Raw genomic sequence first — 26,333 nt, forward strand, 5'->3', positions numbered from 1 at the left:
ACAGAGCAGCCAGGGTCACTAACAATGTTCACCTCTGGCTCCAAATGGCAACCCTTGGGCTTCTGGTGCAAAACAAGATGGAGTCCATAATCCTGGTGCTGCCTTTCTATCCAGAATAAGATACCAATTCCAGATCATGTAAGACCATGGCATTCTCGTTTAATAGAACGATGCAAAAAAGAGACAGCAACAGATTTCCAAACCACCCAAAAAGTACAAAACAAAAATGTCTGACAAACTTTTTCTAGTACCAGCATAAATGTAATCAAATACTTTGTCTGCAAAGACTGGGTGGTAAACCATGCAAATATGAATTATTGTTGTTTTAGGTTAGTTTTTTTGTGCCTGGAGTTCTATTTCACCTTTTGTTCCAGAAAGGACTTCAAAGTCAGCTAATTTCAGACTTAGAACCATAAAATTAAATTATGAGAGTGGCCTATTTTAAAAAAGTTTTTTTTTCTTAACATACAGATAACCCAAAGTATACCATTACATCTTAACAAGCACTATCTTAGATTGTTCAATATTTAATCAGTTCCTCTTACCATCAACCCACAACAATTATCATTAGCCCTTCTGCTTTCCATACATCTCCCACCCATCTCCTTCCCTCTCTCCTCCTCCCTGCCTCCTTTCTTCTTTCTGCCATCCCTCTCTTCTCTACTTCCCCTTCCTCTCTCCCTCTCCTCTCTCCACTCCTCCTCTCTCTCCTATGCTTTTCCTCGCTTCTACTTCCCTCTCTCCCTCTCTCTTTCTCCCTTCCACTCATTAATTTACATGGTGTATTTCAGCGCTTGAGTGAGCTCCATTTAATGTTGATGGTATTGATAGTTACATTCCCCCCCAAAACCCATATCTTTCATATTGATAATTTACATACATTCCCATTTTAACAGTATACATATATAAGAATTCCATTTATCTCCCGCCATTCCCCCCCCCACACACACCGAGAGTGGTCTTCCAATCCAGGGGCCTTTTTCAGCCCTAACCTCATTCTGAGTCAGGATGGGTTTCATTGCTTTTCATGTCTCTGCCTTCACACGCTCCATCCAGATGGGGGACCTGCTGTGCCCAAGGGAATTGTGACCAAAGAGCACGGAAGGACAGCAAGGACCCTCCCTCAGCAGCCCCCCCCCCAGCACTCCCCATTATTTCCCTTTCTCCTTTGCACCATCCATCTCATTGAAAGCTGGTCGTGAGATTTCATGGAACACATTATAGGGAGTCCTGGATCAACAGTCATTTGTTTAGTGACTGTTTGAAGTTAAAAAGGTAAAGGTTCCCTTCGCACATATGTACTAATCGTTCCCAACTCTAGGGGGCAGTGTTCATCTCCATTTCAAAGCCGAAGAGCCAGCGCTGTCCGAAGGCGTCTCTGTGGTCATGTGGTCGGCATGACTTAACGCTGAAGGCACACGGAACACTGTTACTTTCCCACCAAAGGTGGTCCCTATTTTTTCCTACTTTCACATGCTTTCGAACTGCTAGGTTGGCAGAAGCTGGGACAAGTAACAGGAGCTCACTCTGTTATGCAGCGCTAGGGATTCGAACCGCTGAACTGCCGATCTTTCTGATTGACAAGCTCAGTGTCAGTGTCTTAGCTGAGCCACCGCTCAGTACAACAGTACTAAAAAAAGGGACAATGACTGGTCCTTGCACTTATGACTGTCACTGCAGTCACATGATCATGACCCAAGAGTTTGGCAACTAGCTGGCATTTACAACTCTAGCAGTGTCCCAGGGTCACACAATCACTGTTTGCCACCTTCCCAGCTGACTTCTGACATCTTTGGAAAGCACTGGCTCTTTGAAATGGAGACGAGCAGCGTCCCCTAGAGTCGGGAATGACTAGCCCAAATGTGTGAGGGGAAATAATATAATATAATATGGAACCGGGCAACATCTGGACTTCAAGAAAACCTCCAGTGGCGAGTGTGATCTTGGATCAATGGATTATGGATTGGAAATGTTGTACACAACTGGTTTCAGAAGCCCCAACAGAGGGGAAAATGTGGCTGCCAATTGCATGGCTGATACACAAACTTGAGTTGGATTTGGAAAATGCAAATTTCTTTGGAAAAGCTATCAATCAACAATTTTGGTTGTTGGATTAGACTCAAAGTCTTGATTCTGCAGAAGTTCCCCCTTCCCTTCTTCCTTCTACATCACAAAGCAGCAATTAAGCTGAGGAATATACACCAATTCAGTTGTGCAGATTGTTTTTCCATTCTAATAGGTTTGCATGTTCACATCTAACACTTATAAAAATATATTGACTACAAGAAAGCATTTTCATATCATTCATTCATTCATTCATTCATTCATTCATTCATTCATTCATTCATTGCTTTTCATTAATATGAGCTGGTTGATGAATCAAGGCGGCACTCATGACTCAGACAATAGGAATATATATTTCCAAGATCCAAAATGTAGGTTATCACTCTGCTTCTTTTCCTTCATCAGAAACCATTCAATAATATAAACTACTGGCAATATTCATTTTAGTAAAACAATCACTGAGCTAAGTCATCCTGCAATTTCTGTGGCGCTAAAGTAGGGGGGGAAAGCTAGATTCTAATGAAATGCACAGCAGGTAATTCACTTCTTCTGGAAACACTATTTAAAGGCATTTTGATGGTTTTGTGCACAGCATTACTAACCAGTAGCTAACTGAGCTGCTGTTTAGTTGACTAACCTGCAGGGGTGGGCTTCTAGGTGTTCATAGGGGTTTGGGAGAACCTCTAGCCAAGATTCTGTGCAGTTTGGAGAATCCCCAAATCCCACTCCTATCTGGCCCCCATTCACCCATCCACTCCCCTCCCCTCTCCTCCCAGGAGTCTCCAAGTGGCCTGTTTTGGATGCAGGTAAGTGCAGGGCGCATGTGGAGGCTCAAGAAGGGCAAAAAACAGGCCTACCAGAAGTTCGGGAAGGCCTGTTTCTGGACTCTGGAGCCTGGGGAGGCTGTTTTCCCCCTCCCAGAGGCTCAAGAAAAGCCTCTGGAGCCCAGGGAGGGCAAAAATTACCCCCCCCTGCCATGGTGTAGGAAGCTGACTAGGCTATGCCCATCATGACGATGCCCACCAAGCAGCCAGGCAGAGAACCCCTTACTAACATTTTTGAAGCCCATTCCTGCTAACCTGTGGTTTAGTGTAATAACATGGACCTGTGAATGATAAAGTTGGATATACAAAGTAACCCAGACAAATGCACTACCCAACTCTGTGGTTTCTTCCCCAACCCCCCAAAACTTTAATCCTCGGCTGTCTCCTTTCGACCGCACCCCATTCCTAAGAGGTCTGTAAGGGGCGTGCATAAGCGCACCAACGTGCCTACCATCCCTGTCCTACTGTGCCCATTTATTCAAAGCCATTTCATGTATTCATAATCATGTTTTTACTTACTGTATATCTGCTATCTTATACATGCTTCACAAATAACAAAGAAACAAACAAAGTCCTGGAGAGGCAGCAGAAGAGAACTTGCAGTCTCTGGCGACACCAGACCAAGAGGAGCAATAGCAGCTCTGGCAAAGATGATCCACTTGGCATAGTCAGAACAGGCTCCTATGACTTTCCAGCAATTCACATTATCACTTATAGAGACAGAGCAGTAGAGATTAGCACCTTGCAATGTTGTTATCCCAGGACCCCAGCATTGTCCATTACTTGGATGGCAGGAATCTCTAAGGTCCAAGGCAAAGAAAGCTCCTTTCCAATCTTTCCTAGGGATTGTGTCCTCACTCTCAGCATGCCGACAACCAAGCTGTAAACGTTACTCCATGATTGTCCTCCAAGATGAAGGAAATCTGAAAATCAGTGTATTTCGCAGACATTTCTGCATTTAATAAAAGTCTGGCAAGTATTTCACCCCAAAAGGTTGAGAGGCAAGTTCCTAGTGGAATTTTCTAAAGAATGCAACATGTGTTTGGTCTACATTCATGGGAGTTGCTTCTGAACCTTATGCCCAGGGCCTGGGCTGTTCTGCTGTTAGAGAAGGAGCAACACTTTAATTTGACAGCCTATAAAAGTTACCAGGTAGAACAACCAGGTGTGCACAGATGTGTACATATGTCCATGCAAGGGGATCGGGGTGGGGGGGAGAGAAAAGAGACTGAGCAGGAATGTCCACAGAAGGCTCAGAAAAGTCATGATAGCAGCTGCAGCTGTGAACCTCCGTTCCATCACAGTCACCAACACCATCTCAACTCTGTTGGCCCTCCTGGGATGGCTCTGAGAGGATTGAAATTTAGGAAGGAAAGTGAACTGCATTTTTTTGCGTGTGTAAAAACTTCATCTTCAGGCCAAGGTCGATTGTGAAGTGATTTTGCCAGAATCCAATTCAAGGAAATGGTTTAAAACAAACAAAGCCAAGCATTTCCTTAGGCTGAAGTTTGAAGAATGAGCATTTTCCATGTACCGTATTTTCCCCAAAATAAGTCTTATTTTCTTTCAGTGACGTGCAGTCAGGTGAGGCAAGTGAGGCATAGCCTCACCACTCTCATCATGAAAAAAAAAAGTAAAAGGAAAAAGCTGAGCTAGTTTCTGCCTCACCGTGGATGACTCTGCTTAACCTCACTGGTGCTCTCCCTCCCCAAGTGTAGTGACTTCCTCCCCAGGCCCCGATTCATTTCTCTCTCTCACACACACAGCTGGATAAAACTATATAAAAATCTAGCCCAGCTTCACTGATTACAAGTTTGAAAAGGCAACAGTGGCTCCACCTGCAATCAAACTACACTTGGGGAGGGAGAGCACAAGCGAGCACTGAGGAGACCACAGGAGGAGGCAGGAAGCCAGGCAAAGAGCCATGCTGTAGTACACACACCCTCCCCCAGCCTCTTTCTTTTGGAAGGCTGGGCTCGGCTCCACTCCAGCTTCTCTGCCTCTCCTCTCACCCCAGCCTGCCAGCAGGAGGTGGTGGGTGGGCTTTATTGTGTTCCAGGCATTTCCCACCGAGACAGCAGGCTGCATTTGCAATGGTGGAGGTGTTTGGGAAAGGCAGCAGGGGAATGGGGGTGGGGGGATGGCAGAGGAGCTGCTTTCAAGCCACTGGAAAAGATATCCAATCCAACTTTTGTGTGTGTGGGGGTTTGTTTGAGAGTGAGTGAGAGAGGAAAGGGGTAGGAGAGATAGTCCAATCCAACTTCTGTGTGTGTGTGTGTGTGTGTGTTTGAGAGAGGGGGAGGAAGGGGAAGGAGAAGAAAAAGAAAAAGAAAGAAGGAGCAAAGGAGAAAAACAAATGCTGTTGCTTTAAATTGGAACTGAGCATGCCTGGCTGTGGAATTCTGGGAGTTGAAGTCCACAAGTCTAAAAATATTTGAAACCCAGCACTGTGTCAGTGCCTCACCAGTCATAAACCTCACCGCACGTCACTGTTTTCTTTTGACCCCTGAAATAAGCGCTTGGCCTTATTTTGGGGGAGGGGCAGGAGGCCCCTTAACCCCGGCCCAAAGATCAGCTGATACAGGGATGGCCGGAAATTCTTTTTCTGTTTCTGGCACACTCTTGCCAGCCCTAGGGTCACTGGGCCTGGCGCTCTTTTTGCAGACGCCACTAAGAAAAAGGGCGTGGGAGCTAGGGTTTGTGGGAGCAGCCCCTGCAAGGCTGTTCCATGTGTGTGTGTTATGTGTGGTGGCCTAACATGAACAGGGAGATCGAAGAATGGGTGGCTACCTGCACACCGTGCCAGGAGTCCAGACCAGCTCCCCCAGAGGCATCCACTAAGGAGTGGGAGCGACCTCAAGCACCATGGTCTAGGGTGCCCATTGACTTTGCTGGCCAAGTTCATGGCCAAACGTTCTTAGTAGTTGTGGACGCCTACTCGAAGTGGTTAGAGGTAGTCCTGATGACCTCCAGAACGGCAGAGGCGGTCATCAAGGTGCTACGGAGACTTTTCTCCACGCACGGCCTGCCCGACATCTTGGTCTCTGACAACGGGCCGCTCTTTTTGCAGACACCACGAAGAAAAAGGGCACGGGAGCTAGGGTTTGTGGGAGCAGTCTCTGCAAGGCTGTTCTATGTGGATGGGCAGGTGGATGTGAAGCGCGTGGGGCATACTCCTCCCTTCCTTTCAGGAAATGGTGGGAACCAGCTGCGCATGCAGTTAAATATTTTAGCAAATGCACTCAAAAGCTCAATTGGGCGTATTATCTGGGGAGGTCTTATTTTCAGGGAAACAGGGTAGCAGCCAGTCTGATGTTTTGAAGAATCTAGCGCATCCTTCAGTGCCTTTAAAGCAACATCTTTTGATTCCCCTGAGCATAAGTCTTCAGGCACCCTGGCTGCTGAGTGTTGCAGGCCACACCGCTTCTGTCAATGTGTCTTTCTCCCTTTCATCTATTGCTGAGATCTAGTGGTTGGATTGCAATAACCCAAAGACAGATCTACTCTAGAAAGCTTCCAGGTCAGAATGTTGGTTTCCTGCATGGATGCTCTTTGCCTACGTTGGAGCTCCAATATATCCAAAAAGGATTATAATTTTAATTTTAAATGAGGTTGACAGTAGACAGTCTAAGGTTAAAGTTATGGGGGGTTTGAGGATGTAACAACAGAGTCAGGTAGAGCATTCCAGGCGTTGACCACTCTGTTGCTGAAGCCGTATTTTCTGCAATAGAGTTTGGAGCAGTTTACCTTGAGTTTGTATCTATTGTGTGCTCGTGTATTGTTGCAGTTGAAGCTGAAATAGTCATTGACAGGTAGGACGTTGTAGCAGATAATTTTGGGTACTTTGCTTAGGTCAGACTGAAGGTGGCATAGTTCTAAGTTGTCTGAGCCAAAAATTTGAAGCCTGGTGGCATAAGGGATTCTGTTGCGAGCAGAGGAGTGGAGGACTCTTCTCGTGAAATATCTCTGGACTTGCTCGATTGTATTAATGTCCGCTATGCAGTGCGGGTTCCAGGCAGATGAGCTGTGTTCGATACTTGGTCTAGCAAAGGTTTTGTATGCTCTGGTTAGCAGTACAATATTACTAGAGAAGAAGCTACGCAAGATCCTTTTAACAACTCTTAATGCCTTTTTGGCAATGCTGTTACAGTGGGCTCTGGCACTTAGATCATTGGAGATGAGTACTCCCAGGTCCTTGACAGAGTGAGGTTGGCCTCAAATTCTATAAACACACGACTGCTGGGGAAGGGGAAGGTTCTACCAGGTTAGCAGCTTTAATGATGATCTCATCAAGAAGTTCTGAGAAGTTGCTGAGGAACCTCAAGGACTTTAGGAGCAGCATTTTAGCACATGTGCTGCTTGAGATGCGGACAGAATGCAAGGCTCCATTGAGAGGGTTGATTAGGATCAAGAAGTGGCAGCTCCAAGTCAACTTTCAGCCACGGACGTTCACGGAGTGATTTGGAGCTTAGTTGTGGTTGCCCAGACCAGTTTCTCTAACTGGGATAAAGTAGGAATAGCAAGGTCAATGCCTACCAGCTGAAGGCTGAAGAGAGATCCAAGTGCCGAAAGGACATTCTTCTACCTATCTGAATTTAGCAAAAAGGAAGCATTTCGCACAAACAGTTTCTAAGGATTTGTACAGCAAAACACCAGTGTACAGTTGTACTTTGCTTTAGTGCAAAGTACATACCAAAGACCTCTAACACTGTCACCATAATTTCATGCTTTACAGCTATTTCTGATGATACCTGATAACTCGGAGACCAAATGAGAAAAGCATTGTTTTCAAACTCAAAAAATATTTTGAGCAAGCATGGTTTTGCCTTTTAAATTAATTTCAGCTGTAGCATTTTCATGACTAGAAGAATGAAGTGCAGCTTGTGCTTTCTAGTAAATCAGTGTGATTCTACCCTGGACAGGATAATATACTGCAGTCATAAAGAGAGATGATTCTAATCCATCATGCATTTTTTGGCCCATACTTGCCTGTCTGGTCCCGGAAGCAATCGAGGGTGTGGGTGGGGAGGCTTAAATGGGTCTCATAGATCTGTCTATAGAATAGAATAGAATAACAGAGTTGGAAGGGACCTTTGAGGTCTTCTAGTCCAACCCCCTGCTTAGGCAGGTAACACTACACCACTTCAGACAAATGGTTATCCAACCTCTTCTTAAAAACTTTCAGTGTTGGAGCATTCACAGCTTCTGAAGGCAAGTCATCCCACTGAATAATTGTTCTCACTGTCAGGAAATTTCTCCTTAGTTCCAGGTTGCTTCTCTCCTTGATTAGTTTCCACCCATTGTTTCTTGTCCTAGCAGTTCAAAAGCATCCAAAAATGCAAGTAGAAAAATAGGGACCACCTTTAGTGGGAAGGGTAATAGCGTTCCGTGCACCTTCAGCGTTTAGTCATGCCGGCCACAAGACCATGGAGATGTCTTTGGACAGCGCTCGCTCTTCAGCTTTGAAACGGAGATGAGCACCGCCCCCTAGAGTCAGGAAGGACTAGCAGATATATGCGAGGAACCTTTACATTTAATTTTTAGCTGATCAAGACTATTAAGGAGTTTGCTTTGGTATAGGTTTAGGCGTAGGTTTCGTTTACAAGGTCTACAAGATGCCCTAAAGGATCAGACCCTTGTCCTGTCCTGATGTCCTGTAGAAGACATCCCAAGGGCCCCTGCTCTCTCTCCCTCTCCCCATCCTGTGGCAGCCCCACTGCGCATGCTAAAATTCCATTTCTTAAAAGTCAGAAATGGGTAGGAGCTTATGGGTCCCCAACAATATCCAGCATGCTTTCTCCTGCTCCCTTCACTTCGGCAAAACCGACCCAGGCCCTGCGGGAGACCTCGCTCATTTCTTAATGGTGCTTCCTTGTCTCCCCCCTCCCTACCCCCACCATCTCCAGTCATCTCCTGGAGCTCCTGCATCTCCTCCCAAGAACGGCGTGGTCAGAGTTTCAGTTTTGGCAAGGCTTTCCTGCTGATTGAATCACTTCATCTGCCGTTTGGCAGGAGAAAGGCACTTTTGGCCAGGCACAGTGTTCATCTGGTTTCCATTAGAGCAGAACATTAATTCCTTTATGCTTTATAAGCAACGTACGTCTACCCGCTGCCAATGTGCTACGTAGCCTTCAAAGAAGCAGTGGTGGAGTTGGGGGAAAGAGGCTATTTGACCCCTTGTTGCCACAAAAGACTACTTTAGTCGCATTATCTGCCTGCCAAAACGGAGGCCCCTCCCACCCATGTTCCTACCCTTTCAGCCAAGAAGGAACATGATAAGAGGGCATAATTTTTTTTCGCCTGCCTTCTTTCAACTTTAATGTTGCATCTTCATGGTTACTAAAGGTAAAGGTTCCCTTTGCACATATGTGCTAGTTGTTCCCGACTCCAGGGGGCGGTGCTCATCTCCATTGAGTTTGCAGAAGAGACATTTTCTCCTCTCTACTGTAGGCTTCCTGTGCTCTGGGATACAAAGACTCCTGCAGGTGTGGGCTGGGTGGAGGTCCACCCCCACTTGCATTCCCTCACTCTTCTTCAGGTGGTGAAGGTTGCAGGCACCAAGAGAAAGGGGCTCCAATCTTTTTGTTGTTGTTGAAGAGGTAGTCTTGGCTAAGCAAAGGGTTAAAGGTAAAGGTTCCCTTCGCACATATGTGCTAGTCATTCCCGACTCTAGGGGGCGGTGCTCATCTCCGTTTCAAAGCCGAAGGGCCAGCACTGTCCGAAGACGTCTCCGTGGTCATGTGGCCGGCATGACTAAATGCCGAAGGCGCACAGCACGCTGTTACCTTCCCACCAAAGGTGGTTCCTATTTTTCTACTTGCATTTTTCATGTGCTTTCGAACTGCTAGGTTGGCAGAAGCTGGGACAAGTAACAGGAGCTCACTCCATTACGTGGTGCTAGGGATTCAAACTGCCGAACGTCCGACCTTTCTGATCGACAAGCTCAGTGTCTTAGCCACTGAGTCACCACATCCCTCTATACCTTCAGCATCCCATAGGAGATGTAGGGAGCTCTTGATTCAGTGTGAGTTTCAGTAGGATTTCACCAACATGTGCTGCAACCTGCTTTAAGAGCCTAACGCTAAATATGTCTCTGGGCATAAACCTACTTTCAGCTCTATACACAAAGCAGACCAAGGTGAAAGCAGAATAGAAGAAAACAATAGAGATGGAAGGGATTTTGGAGGTCTTCCAGTCCAACCCTCTACTCAAGCAGGAGACCCTCTGTCATTAAAGATTCAAAACTCTTCTTAAAATCCTCAGTGATGAAACACTCATAACTTCAGAAGGGAAGCCATTCCCCTGATGAAAGATTATTCTAAAAAAAATTTCAGAAAACATTTTAAAGAGAGCTGGCTTTTGCCTTCAGCGGTCAAGGACCTTGGAGTACTCATCTCAAATGATCTAAGTGCCAGAGCTCACTGTAACACCATTGCCAAAAAGGCTTTAAGAGTTGTTAACCTAAGCTTCTTCTCCAGTAATATTGCATTGCAAACTAGGGCATACAAAACATTTGCTAGACCAATCCTCGAATACAGCCCGTCTGTCTGGAACCCGCACTGCATATCGGACATTAATACAATTGAGTGAGTCCAGAGGTATTTCATGAGAAGAGTCCCTCCACTCCTCTGCTTGCAACAGAATACCTTACACCACCAGACTTGAAATTTTGGGCTTGGACAACACCACCTATGGTATGACCTAAGCATAGTACCCACAATTATCTGCTACAATGTCCTACCTGTCAACGACTTCTTCAGCTTCAACCACAATAATATATGTGCACACAATTGATACAAACTCAATGTAAACCGCTCCAAACTCAATTGCAGAAAATATGACTTCAGCAACAGAGTGGTCAATGCCTGGAATGCTCCACCTGACTCCGTTGTTACAGACTCAAACACCCACAGCTTCCACCTTAAACTGCCTACTGTTGACATCACCCCATTCCTAAGAGGTCTGTAAGGGGGCGTGCATAAACGCACCAGCATGCCTACCAGCCCTGTCCTACTGTCTTCATTTATTCATACCCATTTACTGTGGTCATACTTATGTTTATACTTATACCTATTATCTTTTACATTTACAAACTAAATAAAATAACATAAATAAATCAACATAAAATAAAGACTCTTTCCTATTTGTGTCCTGGGGGATTTGTTCTCTGGCTCAAGAGAAACTAAAGGTAAAGGTAAACAGTAACAGAGTTGGAAGGGACCTTGGAGGCCATCTAGTCCAACCCTCTGCTCACGCAGGAGACCTGTACCGCTGAACTGCCGACTTTTCTGATTGACAAGCTCAGTGTCTTCGCCGCTGAGCCACACGATGGCCTGGGGGGGATGAGCCTCCACCAAGAGTTCCAGCCCAGGAAAGGGAGCCCCTTCCCAATAGAGGGCTAATAGATAGGAAACTGCTACTTAGGCAGACTCATAGGTGACTTTATTTTATTTCCTTTCTAGCTATTTTTAGAGTTGCTGTGTGGGTGCTTATATAAAAACCAGAACATCCTTGATGGAGTTCCTCTTATGCTGAAGCGGGAACTGAATGTTTCCAAGAAACCAAAAGCCTTCAGAGACACACTCAATATACAACATTTCTTCAAGGTCACTTGTGATGTCCTGCCAAAAGCAGATCATGGAAAGCTGCCATTGGCTTCTGGGGTCCCCGAGGCATGACTGACAGGTGAACTTTGTCTTCATGGGCCACCCCCCAAAAATAGAACATAGAATCACAGGTTTGGAAGGGACCTTGGAGGTCTTCTAGACCAACCTAATGCTCAGGCAGGAAAGCCTATACCATTTCAGATAAATGGTTGTCCAATCTCTTCTTTTAAAAAACTCCAGGTTGTGGGGGAGCACCCACAACTTCTGGAGGCAAGTCGTTCTACTGATTAATTGTGGAGATAAATTTCTCCTTAGTTCTAGGAGATAAATTTCCCCTTAGTTCTAGGTTGCTTCTCTCCTTGATTAGGTTCTATCTGTTGCTTCTTGTCCTGCCTTCTGCTGCTTTGGAGAACAGGTTGACCCCCTCTTCTTTGTGGCAGCCCCTGAGATACTGGAAGACATGTCACCCCTAAACCTTCTTGTCACTAGACGCATCTATTTCCCTCAATTGTTCATCGTATGGTTTAGTCTGAGATGCTGAGATCTTAATCAATGGTAGTTTAACTACCATTACAGCTGCTCAGGTTGGATGAGACCTTTTCAGCCGGGGGGCCTCTTCCCAGTTGCAGCACCTTTGAAGGACGGCATCGAGACAGAATTGGAAACAACATGTCATCCTCGCTTCTGTCCTGAGATGGTTGTCGACTTTTCCGGCTGGGCTCTGTTCCTGATCTGTTTATTTTTCTTGGTTATTGAGTGTGATTTCCATTCTCCCATTCTGCTATTATCACTCACTCATAAGGATGAGAAACCTCATAATTTCGAATGTATCCGAAGTCCCCTATAATTATTGTTAAAAATAGCCTCCTCCAGTCTGAACGCCCATAATCTGTCAGAAAACCTGGCCTGGCCCTGCTAGCTGGGGATTATGGGAGTTGAAGCTCACCATATCTAAGAGGTCAGAATAGCCCCACCTACTCTCAGTTTACAGAAATCAAAGTTTCTTTCTCTGTTGCTTTCTCCTCCGTGGTTTCTTGGTATATTTTTTTAAAAATCTCTTTGCTCTCTTCTTTTTCTAAACATTTTCTGGCAGCTCCGAAAGCAAAAACTCTGGCCCTCGCTCGACATTTCGGTGAGGAACAGAACAAATAAGTTCTATCATGGGGGAAAAAACATCCTGTTTTCTTGATGCTGGATGCAAACGTAACCCCACCCTGTCTGTTTTTGGAAGATCAGATTATTTTGAGCTCACAAAGTTTTCCCAGACATTTGTCAGCACTATAGAGTTGTTTATTTCCCACAAAGATTTGCAAAGGACTAGTGCCTTCACTGGGCTAGCCGGTCTTCTTTGTGTAAGGAGGTCAGACTGCAACCCCTGCTCTTCAAGAGAGTGGGCAAAAACATGGAAGGACACGGGGTGTGAATGCATTTTCTTCCCATTACGAACTCCCAAGTGGGCAATCCGGAGCACCAGGCAGACACCGCTGTGGTGGCACGAGGCTTGGCTGCGCTGAAGATGGAAAAGAGAGAGAGAGGCCACATTTTTCCAACACACCAAACCACACGCTATCCAAGCACAACTGTTCATCTATGGCCAAACAAAATAGATCAAAGTGGAATTGAATGCAATGGTCGCCTTCACACAAGCTGGCGATCAGGCCTGCAGCCATATTTGCTTGTGGATCTCAGTCCAGCCATACTTTCTATTATTATTCTATTATTATTAAGATGTGGAGACTCTAGAAAGAGTGCAGAGAAGAGCAACAAAGATGATTAGGGGACTGGAGACTAAAACATATGAGGAACGGTTGCAGGAACTGGGTATGTCTAGCTTAAGAGAAAGAAGGACTAGGGGAGTCATGATAGCAGTCTTCCAATATCTCAGGGGCTGCCCCAAAGAAGAGGGAGTCAAACTATTCTCCAAAGCACCTGAGTGTAGAACAAGAAGCAATGGGTGGAAACTAATCAAGGAGCGAAGCAACTTAGAACTGAGGAGAAATTTCCTGACACAACAATTAATCAGTGGAACAGAAGTTGCCTCCAGAAGTTGTGAATGCCCCAACACTGGAAGTCTTTAAGAAGATGTTGGATAGCTATTTGTCTGAAACGGTATAGGGTTTCCTGCCTAGGCAGAGGGTTGGACTAGAAGACCTCCAAGGTCACTTCCAACTCTACTATTGTATTGTATTGTATTGTATTGTATTGTATTGTATTGTATTGTATTGTATTGTATTGTATTGTATTATTCTACTATGCATTCTCTATTGTGGGAAAATGGGAGGAGGGATTGTATGGAGTTAATGATATGTAGCCATAACAACATTCTTTCTAGAAAGCCAAGGTCATCCTTTGTCTCTGCACCTCTGCACCTGATCGGATCTGGATGGGTGGAACTGCCAGCATGGCAGTGGAAGATTAGACCATGGGATGGACTTGTGGTTGTGGGGGCAAGATCTTGAACTTTCAACTGGGTGGGAAAATCAGGAAACCTTCAGATTCAGGTTTTCCCAGATGTGCGAACATGGCTCTCTTAATAAATTGGAACGTTGAACAATACTTTGCCTTGGACTCTGATTTACTTTTGGATGCTATTTGGAACCCTGACACTGGCAGAATGATGGCTAGTTCCTACAAGACAAAGAATCTGAGATAACCAGCCTGGGGGCATCCACAGGTGTCTAACTCAGATACTAGATTAGGTAAAAATGGGGCTGTAGACCCAGAGCATCCACAGAGGGTATAAAAATAAAAATCAAGATGGCACCTGCAATCATTCCAACAAAGGCCAGACTGGTTTTTAATGTGTGTTGCAAGATCAGAGCTTTGATGATCTGGTTGCAGGCACCACCTTGACTTTTTTGACTCTCCCTATAGACGCTCTTCTACAGTACCATCTTTACCTGGTCTACCTGTGAGTTAGCCACCCCTTCTTCATCGCCCAATTCAGCTATCTACATCAGCATGGGCGCTTTCTTGCCCAGTTTTCCCTCTCTGTGACCTCAGGTTGTCTCCACTTCCATTCAATTCCATGGGGAGATTTCAGCCAGCAGCTCCTCCTGGGGACATTTCCACTTGGGAAGAGGGGGGGGGGACATCCACAAAGGGATGGAAAGAACAAAACCTCACCAGCAAAAGCAGCCTTCTCTTCCTCCTATAATGCAAGCACCACACCTTTAGCTAGAGAGAATTAAAATAAAAAAATAAAACCAGCACCCTGAAAGTATATATAAAAAAGAAGCTACTTTCTAAGGTGACGAAAACTTTGGAGAAAGTGCAAGGCTGTTTTCAGCCTCAAGAGAAGAGTGAGATTTCTGAAGAGATGGGGGATTGGGGAGCAGGTTTTCTCCTGATTCAGAACAGAGCTTTGATCCTTTATCCAACTTTGAAGCAGCCAATTCTGGTTGTAACACTTTGGGCATCTCCTCATGGTCTGTGCAGCTGCCCAGAGATGCTTCAGCTTGAGCTGATGTTGCCCTTGAGTAGGAGAACTGGAGAGAGATGCCGCTGTCGGAACTCCATAGTCACATGCCCGTGGGAACACTAGAGAGAAAGGCAGCTGTAGGGGATTCCCTTCCTGCTCCAAATTCTTAGGAATCTGCATCGATTGCCATGATGTATCTCCGTGGTGAATGCGTGGTGGTCGCATCATGTGTGGTGCCCTTTGGCCAATGTCAGTGATGGGTTCCTACCGGCGTTGGTACTGGTTCGTTCTGCGCATGTGTGCGCAGTTCACTGTAAATTGTTCTGCACATGCATGAAGAACATGAAAAACTACTAAAAAACATGCCAGCAATGGAGACCATGGAACCAGTTTGGGGGCATGGCCAGCCTGAGTCTCTGCGAGTTCTGCAACCAAGGCCAAATTACCACTACCGGTTCATTTGAATTGGTGCAAACTGGTAGAAATCCACCTCTGGCCAGCATGCCCCAGGTGTAAAAACGCCAAGGTTTCTCTCCAGTAAGCCAGAAATGATCTTCTCAGCTCTCCCTGCCCTTTCCAATAAAGGCCCCCCAGTTTTTACATAAATCAAGAATCTCACGTAGCTCGCAAAGCCATCGGCAGTCGATGGCATGGCTTCCCCACAGAAGGCCTCAAATAGAGAACGCCTCAGTTTGCCAGCATACAATTTACAGGAAGAAGCCTTACTTAAAACACATTGCCTTCCTTCTCTTAAAGCGGCAGGCAGATCCTTTTTTTGAGCAGGCTGGAAGCTGCCGGCCATCACCCTGCCTTTGTTCCTGCTGCTGGCCCTTCTGATGAAAACCTATTTACAAGGACTGCAAATTTGTGGAGCGGCGAAAGGAGGATGAAGAAGGACGAGGCCATGGCTCTACAGAATCACTGAGGTTTTGAGAAGTTGGGAAGTGATAAACGCTCCAGATTCAACAAACAGTGAACCCTCACATCAAACAGCTTATAAATCTGAAAATGAAAAGAGTGTCTCAGGTTTCTCTTAAAACGGCCTTTTAAATTATTGCTGTGGTGGAGAAGAATCCCAGTTATGAAATCTAAGAAGCCACTTAGCATTTTGTGTACCTTGTCCCTTAGACAAGCTGTTTAGATTTTCTTTTTTGGACTAATTTCAGTCGAAGTAATTGTGTTGGGCTATGATAAAATGTCTCCACACATTAGAAAGTCATCCTCTTTGATGCTAAAGGATCTTTGTTTTTGCCTTTTTTCCAAAGAGGAAGTATATTGCAGTGAAATTCTCATGGAAAGCGACAGCAGGGCATTTCAGGCAGGAGTGCCCAGTTCTCCTACTGCCCAGCTGGGCGCTGCTCCCTTGGCTTCCCAGGCTTCAATCTGATTACCAAAATCTCCTGCACCCCTCCCACACAGGCCTTTTTGGAAAGGCTGAGAAGAGATGGGGAGAGACACTCTCTGCAACCAGATAATTCTGCTCAGCATGACAGAAAAAAGAAGTTGAGATTCTAGGAAGAGTGCAGAGAAGAGCAACAAAGATGATTAGAGGGCTGGCGGCTAAAATTGTTGCAAGAACTGGGAGTGTCTAACAAAGAGAAGGACTAGGAGTGACATGATAGTGGTATTCCCAATATCTAAAGGGCTGTCACAAAGAAGAGAGGGTCAACCTATTTTTCAAAGCATCTGAAGGCAGGTCAAGAAGTAAAGGATGGAAACTTATCAAAGAGAATAGAATGGAATGGAATAGAAAATAGGATGGGATGGGGTAGCATTGCATAGGAGAATGGGATGGGATAGGATAGCATTGGATAGAATAGAATAGAATATGGAAGTACAGTAGAATGGAATGGAATAGAAAATAGGATGGGATGGGGTAGCATTGCATAAGAATGGGATGGGATGGGATGGGATAGGATAGGATAGAATAGGAATAGGAATGGAGAATAGAATAGAATAGGAATGGAGAAGAGAATAGAATAGGAATGGAGAAGAGAAGAGAATAGAATTCTTTATTGGTCAAGTGTAATTGGACACACAAGGAATTTGTCTTTGGTTCATTTTAGAATAGAATAGAATAGAATAGAATAGAATTCTTTATTGGCCAAGTGTGATTGGACACACAAGGAATTTGTCTTTGGTGCATATTAGAATGGAATAGAATAGAATAGAATTCTTTATTGGCCAAGTATGATTGGACACACAAGGAATTTGTCTTTGGTGCAGATACTCTCACCGTACATAAAAAGACAAGATATCTTTGTCAAGAATCCTAAGGTACAACAATTAATGAGAGTCACAGGGTACAAATAAGCAATCAGGAAACAATCAATATCCTTATAAATCATAAGGATACAACCAACAAAGTTACAGCGCTGCAGTCCTAAGTGGGAGGAGATGTGTGATCCAATTTAGAACTAAGGAGGATATGAAGGACCAGCAAGAGAACACATGCACGCATGCACAACATCTAACAACTAAGCATGGCTCAAAAACACCACCAAGAGGAATCTGAAATGCCCAAGCAACCTGGGAACAAGGGGATAACAGATAGTTTTCTTTGTAGGGAAAGAAAACTGTTAAGAAAGTGGGGAGCAGATGTCGTCCCCCGTGTCCAGACTCACACAAGATGTTCAAATACTCTAAAGCTCACCACCTTCATTTGCCCCAGACACTCATCCCTCTTCAATTTCATCTTGGCTTCTTTGGCTCAGCTTGTGGTGGGAATCCATCTTGTTTGGTTATGTTACAATTTATTCAGAGCCAAATTCAGTAACCAAGCTAAGCATGATATATAGATGTAGCCTATGATTAAAGTGCCCATTTCTGATCAGATTTTAAAGTTGTCATTCCATGTAAATAGATTCTGGACTTTAACTTTTGTATAAAGTTAAAGAACACCTTTTATGTAAGATAGATAGATAGATAGATAGATAGATAGATAGATAGATAGATAGATAGATAGATAGATAGATGATAGATAGATAGATAGATAGATAGATAGATAGATAGATATTCCAGTCATATCCCCAGGGTGGGAGGGGGATGAATATATTACAACCGACCATATTTACCATGACAATTCTTTTTTGGAAAGTGCTCTCAAAAATATGTTGTTAAAATTCCAAATGTGTCCCCAGCTCCAGGAAGACAGAGTGACCCTTGAGTTGGACACATTTTGCTGTAGGAGCCCATGCAATATTCCTCGGCTTGCAGGACTTACAAAGCCCTCCCTTCTCTCTGCCCAGGGATGCTACTCAAGGTGGTATTCAGACAGTTCTGACAGGTTCTGGAGAACCGGTAGCGGAAATTTTGAGTAGTTTGGAGAACTGGCAAATAGGCTGGCCCCGCCCCTGCTGCCTCCCAGCTGATCTTCCTTGGTTGCCCTGAACAGGAGAACGGAGCTGGAAAGCAGGTTAGTGGGGTGGGGAGGGAATGAGGACTTTGCAGTATCCTTCCCCTGTCACACCCACCAAGTCACACCCACCAAGTCATGCCACACCCACAAAACCACGCTCACAGAACTGGTAGTAAAACATTTTGAATCCCACCACTGATGCTACTGATGCCTGCAGAGACACACCTCCCACTCCCACCCCCATCCCAAAAGTACTCTTATTAATATTTCAGTTGTCATTTATCCGGCAAAGTGTGTGTGTAGTGGGGTGGCCCTCTTTCTGCCTGGCCTGTGTCTCTTGGTGGGGGGGGGGGCACATTGGGAAAATATTTCTTTGGAAACTTTTGAAAGGGGGGGGGGCTCAAAGCCTTGAGAAAGGGATTCTGTGCTGATGAGAAAGAGATCTGCAGGATGGGGCAGTGGGGCAGAGGTGGTATTGAGCAGGTTCTCACCAGTTCTGGAGAATTGGTGGTAGAAATTTTGAGTAATTCAGAGAACCGGTAAATTCCACCTCTAACTGGCCCCGCCCCCATCTATTCTCTGCCTCCTGAGTCTCAGCTGATCAGGAGGAAATGGAGATTTTGCAGTATCCTTCCCCTGGAGTGGGGGTTTCCTCTACCAGTTCTCCAGAACTGGTCAGAACCTGCTGAATACCACTTCTGCTGTGGTGTGAATTACTATCAAATAGGGAAAACTTGAATTCATGCAGCTTTTCCTGAGCAGATTTACCATGAGCCTTTTGACAGATTACTTTTTTATTTCTGATAAGTCAAACCTTCTTCCCAAAGTCCCATACCGGATCTGCTGAATTGCATAAAGTGACCTACGTAACAGCCTGGATATCCAGGATATTAGATCCAGGAGATTGGAAAGGATTACTTTAGACTTGAGCAGGTTTGGGAAGGGATTCATCTTTCAGAAAAGAAATATATATATATTAAAAAAAAACAAGGAAACACTCGGTCCACTAAAGAGAGAAGACGGCAAGGAAATAACATGCAGCAGAGAGAAAGTAGAGCTGCTTAACTCATTCTCTGCATCAGTCTTCACGCAAAAGGAAACTATAGCCCAACCTACCAAAAACATAACCGTAAAAGACAGACTAAAAGTTAAAATTAAAATAAGCAAGAAAATGGTAAGAGAACAACTGTCTGATCTTGATGAAGATAAATCACCGGGAGCTAATGGATTACATCTCAGAGTTCTAAAGGAGCTGCCAGATGTCATCTCAGAACCACTGTACCACATCTTTCAAAAATCCTGGAGCATCTGGGAACTACCAGAGGACTGGAAAAGATCTGATGTGGTTCCCATCTTCAAAAAAAAAGTGGGCGGGGGGGAAACAGACCCAGGAAGCTACAGACAAATCAGCCTAACATCAATACCCAGGAAGATACTGTAAAAGATAATAATAATGATAAAATAAAAACAGATTTGCCAACATCTAGAAATGAGTAAAGTAATAACTAGCAGTCAGCATGGTTTTTTTTTTTAAAACAGACCATGCCAAACCAATCTTATTTCATTCTTCAACATAGTGACTAAATTAGTAGACCAGCAAAATACTGTGCACATAATATATTCAGACTTCAGCAAGGCATTCAACAACGTAGACCACAACCTACTTCTTGGTAAGCTAGCGAGATAGATAGCATCATCACCAGATGGATTTGTAACTGGCGGACAAACATACTCAACAAGTAGTCCTTAACAGGTCTACTTCTAAATGGAGGGAAGTAAGCAGTGGGGTACTACAAGGTTCCGTCTTAGGCCCAGTACTCTTCAATATCTTTATAAATAACTTAGATGAGGGAATAGAAGAGGAACTTACCAAATTTGCAGATGATACTAAGCTAGCAGGAATAGCTAATACTCTAGAAGATAGGCTCAAGATCCAGATGGATCTGGATAGACTTGAACCCTGGCCCTATCTAACAAAATGAAATTCAATGTAGAGAAAAGAAAAGTTTTACACTTAGGCAAGAAAAACCACAAGTACACATATAGACTGGGTGAAACCAGGCTTAATAGCAGTGACTGTGAGAGGAACCTTGGAGTCTTAGTAGACAACCAATTAAATATGAGCTAGCAGTGTGCGTCGGCAGCCAAAAAAAGCCAATTCTGTCCTAAGTTGCATTAACAGAGGTATCAATCAAGATCAAGAGAGGTACTAATACCACTCTCTAAAGCCCTAGTAAGACCACACCTAGAGTACTGCATCCAGTTTTGGTCACCACACTATAAAAAAGATGTTGAGGCTGTAGAAAGAGTACGGAGAAGAACAACCAAGATGATGAGGGGACTGGAAGCTAAAACATACAAAGAAAGGTTGCAAGAACTGGCCCTGGCTAGTCTAGTGAAGAGAAGGACCAGGAGAGACAGGATAGCAGTCTTCCAATATTTGAGGGGCTGCCACAGAGAGGAGGGGGTCAAACTATTTTCCAAGGCACCCAAAGGACAGACAAGGAATAATGGATGGAAACTGACCAAGGAGAGATTCAAACTAGAAATAAGGAGAAATTTCCTGACAGTGAGAACAATCAACCAGTGGAACAGAAGCTGCCTTCAGAAGTTGTGCAAGCTTCATCACTGGAAGCCTTCAAAAAGAGACTGGACTGCCATCTGTCAGAAATGGTGTAGGGTCTCTTGCTTGGGCGGGGAGGGGGTGGTGGACTAGATGACCTACAAGATCCCTTGCAACTCTGTTAATCTAACCTTACTCATAATATTTACCTCCCCCCCACCCCCTGAGCATCTGCCTGTACCTGCACATGAGCTGCAGGAGTGACAGGCGGAGCAGAACGGCCTCTGGTCTGTGTCACACAGCGCATCTCAGGATTTTCTCAAACCAGGGGCTGTGCTGGCCCACAGTTCCTAGAAATGTCCACCCAGCATGGTCAAATAGACATGTGTCATGGCTTCTCCATTCTTGAACAGCTTCCAGGTCCTTCCCTGGCATTGCTCTTTGGCCTGATAGCTTCCTACATATCTTTTTATTCACCCCAGTTGGCAGTTTATTGACAATATGTCAGACGCATGCTGTCTGGGGAATTCTGGGAGTTGAAGTCCACCCATCTTCAAGCGGCGCAGGTTGAAACACGCTGCTCTTATTCATTTCTCCAACCAGTGCTGCCTCATGCCACTGGGGAAGAGAGCACTAATGCTTGCATGCAGCAAATACTCATGCAGTAGGAAGACCAGACAGAGAACCTGCGAAGGCCTCCCAGTCCCATCTCTGTGCGTGACAGAGAACGACTGCATATGCACATATCTTGTGTGTGCAGATGGAGCCTCTCCAGAGACTAGCCTGTTGTGCATTCACTGTCCAGCTAGCACGGAAAGTGAAATCAGGAGGAGGGGCTGGAAAAAACGAGGGCACCAAAGAGCTTGGAGGAAGCAACTACAAACTCCAAAATGTGGAAGTCCCATCAACCCGAGAAAATGAACTTTAAGCGGATCCTCCGCAGGAGTTGTCCAAGAACAAGCGCACCAGGGATAAACAGAAGAGAAGAAAAACTAGCTGGAAAAAATGAAACGTGGAGGAAGGAATGCAGAGCGGCCCTCCAGGCGTGACAGAGTTTGCAGCTCCAGACAGAGGGGAGAACTGGCTTCTGCCTCTCGGAAGGAGAACGAAGTTGCCAGCTTCCCAACCCACCTTAGCCAGGTCCTTACCTTGCTCCACACCTACGGGAGAAGACAGGATCTCACACCTTCCTTGCGGTGCCCTTGTGGCAGGCTAGCTGTCTGCAGGGAAGTCATCCTGGGGACTGGCCGTTGGGACTTCTGCTGCCAGCATGTTACCCTCAGCCTCCTGGCCCTCTACCCAGAGGGAAAGAAGAGCCCCATCTCATATTCCAGCTGTCCGGATGACCCTGTAAAATCCCTGACAGGAATGCGGACAGAGTGTCAGCTGGACGTCAGGACCCAAGCAGAAGAACAGAGTGACTGGAGGAACTTCTCCCCCCCCCCACCCCCTATTAGCCAGGAGAGGAAGGAGCGATGGGTGTACCAACTGAGCAGCTCCTCCCCATGTTGCCTAAATAAGGAGTTTTACTCTTCGCGAGCTGTCCCAGATTTCATTCTGGAAGCCCCACCGATTGCTCAGGATGGAGATAGTTTCCCCCAATAAAATGAGCCTGCAAAGTCTTGGCATGGGGAGGCTGCAGCAAGAAGGTTGCATGGAGGAGGCACCAGGGCAGGGAAGGAAGGAGGAGGAGAGGGGGAAGGGGAAGAGCGGAGAGGGGAGCCAGGAAATTGCTTGGAGCTGAGCCAAAGCTGTTTCAAAAACCTCAAGAGGGGCTGGAGAAGGACAGGACTCTTTCCAATAGCAGTCTTCCAATATCTCAGGGGCTGCCACAAAGAAGAGGGAGTCCACTAATTCTCCAAAGCACCTAAGGGCAGGACAAGAAGCAATGGGTGGAAACTAATCAAGGAGAGAAGCAACTTAGAACTAAGGAGAAATTTCCTGACAGTGAGAACAATTATTCAGTGGGATGACTTGCCTTCAGAAGTTGTGAATGCTCCAACACTGGAAGTCTTTAAGAAGATGTTGGATAACCATTTGTCTCAAGTGGTGTAGGGTTTCCTGCTTGAACAGGGGGTTGGACTAGAAGACCTCCAAGGTTCCTTCCAGGTCTATTTGGATGGATGGATAGATGGATGGATGGATGGATGGATGTGGCCAAGGAGATATTCATAATGTTTTTTTGTTTCTTATCTCTATTGCTCTGTACCTTCCTGGTTGTCCCAAGTTCTCCATCAGAATAGATCTCCTGGGATGAGTTGCTTTCTGGGGTCGTTTCCTAAGGATGAAGGAGCGTGAGCAACTAGAGAGATAACAAATGGGCTGGGAAATGGATTGTGTATCAAAAAGCTACACAATCCATTGTGGATGTTTGTGCCACTCCTTAAGCACTGAAGTGCAGGAATATCACACTGAGGGCAGAACAAGAAGCAATGGGTGAAAACTAATCAAGGAGAGAAGCAACCTAGAAATAAGGAGAAATTTCCTGACTGTTAGAACAATTAATCAGGAACAACTTGCCTCCAGAACTTGTGAATGCTCCAACGCTGAAAGTTTTTAAGAAGAAGTTGGATAACCATTTGTCTGAAGTGATGTAAGGTTTCCTGTCTAGGCAGCGGGTTGGACTAGAAGACCTCCAAGGTCCCTTCCAACTCTGCTATTCTATTCCTATGTGTGAAAGGTGCCCCACGGGCCATGGGTCTGCTCAGACATTGAGCATCAGGCCCAGATCTTACAACTGCAAGATATGCTGGAATGACTGGGAAGTCCCCAGAAATAGGAAATGAACCAAACTGGAGTTCAAAATAGGTTTTTAATAGCATAAATTCGGTTGCTAAGAAAGAGGCTGGAACCACGGTTCTCTTGTTCCTGTCCATTTGCTGTAGCCTTTGTAAAACAAAAATCCTTACTTGATTTTTGAATAAGATGTAGAGATTGATGTAAGATGCACAGCCCACTTTTATCAGTGGTGTATTTGTGTGCTGGTAGGGTTATTAGGCAGTCATTGACCAGGAAGCTTTTGGCAGCTGAAGATAGACTGAACGAGGGTCTCTCCAGCTCTAGTCCAACATCCTAACCATGATGTCACTTGGCGTCTCAATGTCCACATCCTGTAGGACCCAAAGGTGCTTTTTCAAGAGGCAACTTGAAGATGATTACAGGAACTGGGCCTGGCTAGTCTAGAGAAGAGAAGGACCAGGGGAGACATGATTGCAGTCTTCCAATATTTGAGGTGCTGCCACAGAGAGGAGGGGGTTCAAGCTATTTTCCAAAGCTCCCGAAGGCCAGAAAAGGGGTAATGGATGGAAACTGAACAAAGGAGAAATTCAACCTAGAAATAAGGAGAAACTTTCTGACAGTGAGAACAATCAACCAATGGAATAGAAGTTGCCTTGGAGGTTGTGGGAGCTTCATCCCTGGAGGTTTTCAAGAAGAGACTGGACTGCCACTTGTCAGAAATGGTGTAGGATCTCCTGCTTGAGTGGGGGGTTAGACTACGTAACCTATATGGTCCCAACTCTGTTAATCTGTTAAATCTGTTATAGATATTTATGTTCATTGTTATTTGTAATATTATTTGTAAAATATCAATGTAATTTCATTTTTTTATTAATAAAAAAACGTTCGTGTTTTCCTTTGAGTACATTTCACTTGTCATTCAAGAAACTTCTACAGCTCTGACCGGATGGTGGGGAATGGATTTATACTCCTTGCAGACAGCTGGTTATTTGCATTCTTTTAGAGGGTCGCAGGTTTACCTGTGTCCTCAGAGTCACCTGAGTAGTGCAAATGGGGGTGGAGCCTTCTTGGAACTGCTGAAAGGATTGTGTTGTAGACTGGAGGGAGATGATGTTGTATCTCCCCCCTCTTGTTGACTGAGGTCTGCTCAATTTTGACATAGATGGTTTCTTGGACCCTCCTTTCAAACCAGCGGTCCTCTGTCCAAAATGTGTCTTCAAAAGAGAGGCCCCCAGGGGAGGGCTGCTGGGGGTTGGCAGGGTTTCGGGGAAACATCTAGCTAAGATTCTGTGCAGTTCAGAGAACCCCCAATCCCAATCATGACTGGACCCATCCACCCCACCTCTCCCAGGAGTCACCACGCGGCCCGTTTTCGATGCAGGTAAGTGCAGGGCACATGTGGTAGCTTGGGGAGGGTGAAAAACGGGCCTATCAGAAGTTCGGGAGGGCCTCTGGAGCCTGGGGAGGCTGTTTTCGCCCTCCCGGAGGCTCAAGGAAAGCCTCCGGAGCCAGTAGAGAACCCCTTGCTAAAATTTTTGAAGCCTAGCCCTGCCTATATCCCACCTGCTTCACACTGTCTGGGGTTGACTGTGCTTGTAGGCATGGAAGGAATGTTCTCTGGTCCATCTATCAGTTCTTGGCTTTCTCTCCCAGTTCCTTTTCCCTTTGCTGCACTTGGCTTCACAACTATGTGTCTCAGTCCATTAAGAGCTACGGAAATGCCAGAAAGTCCTTCAAGCAGACCAGCACTAGAACCGCCAGCAAGGGCACTGGGTGGGGGAGGTATCGGCAGAGAAAGGGAGCCCATGGGTGGGATCAAAATAGGTAAGATGGTCCCTGTGTCCGCATGATTCCAGTCCTCTTCAATTAGGCAGTTGTGACCACTCTTGCCAAGCTTGGAAGCCATCGGGGGATAGGGCCTCAAGCTTGCCACACATTCAAATATAGTTACTATGGGAAACTGGGAGGCGGGATGGTATGGAGCTTGGGAGATATGGAGCCATAATAACATTCTTTCTCAGAAAGTCAAGGTTGCCTTATCGCAGCAGCTGGATGGATGTGGATGGGAGGAAGCTTCATCCATGACAGTAACCGATTGGACCATGTGATGAACCTGGGGGTGTTTGGGGCAGGGTCTTGAACTTTCAACTGGGTGGGAAAACCTGGAAGCTTTTAGATTTGGGTTTTCCTAGATGTGCCAACATGGCTCATCTAATAAATTGGTGTTTTGAGTAACTTGCCTCGAGCTATTATTTCATAGAGGATGCTATTTGGAACCCTGACAACTATCTTGAATTGTGTTTTTTTTTTACAACCCTTGTAAATGTCCCTAGGGAAGAAAATGGCAGGGACATCCAGTCAGCCTGGTTGCCAATTTTTGCCTGGTATGTTGTCCTGTAAAACAGCAAATGTCTACATATTCTTGTGCAAAGAAGTATGTTTTCATTTGCGGTTTTGCCTAAAATCCTGACCTTGGAACATAATAATATTTGTAATAGAAGACAAGGCTACTCATTATGTTTACGAGCATATAAATTTTGTGGAGACATTTCCCAAATAGAGCTTTTCATCAATTGGCAAACTGCATTGCAAAATTCAGAGACCCACAAATTTCAAATAATTTCAAATTTCATCTTTTGGTTTTAAAAAAAATGTCAGCTAAACTTCTTCATCCAGGATTGAGCCCAGATTTCAAACGATACTGTGGAGTAAATGAATATATCACAAACACACTGGGCTGCAGGATGCCAGATTCCAA

The 26,333-nt window shown here is 45.2% G+C and overlaps 1 protein-coding gene across 1 annotated transcript in view; it reads right to left on the bottom strand.

The window, feature by feature from the left end:
* Nucleotides 1-22,438, bottom strand: part of LOC309397712 (uncharacterized protein) — a 68,755-nt gene extending 46,317 nt beyond the window's left edge. The window contains exon 1 of the mRNA XM_081963973.1: nucleotides 21,985-22,438. The gene's annotated coding sequence lies outside the window, so the exon portion shown is untranslated. The remainder of the gene's footprint in view (nucleotides 1-21,984) is intronic.
* Between the last annotated feature and the right edge of the window lie 3,895 nt (nucleotides 22,439-26,333).

Source organism: Natrix helvetica (assembly GCF_964273705.1).
Source record: "Natrix helvetica genome assembly, chromosome: 11".
NCBI classification, from domain to species: Eukaryota; Metazoa; Chordata; class Lepidosauria; order Squamata; family Natricidae; genus Natrix; species Natrix helvetica.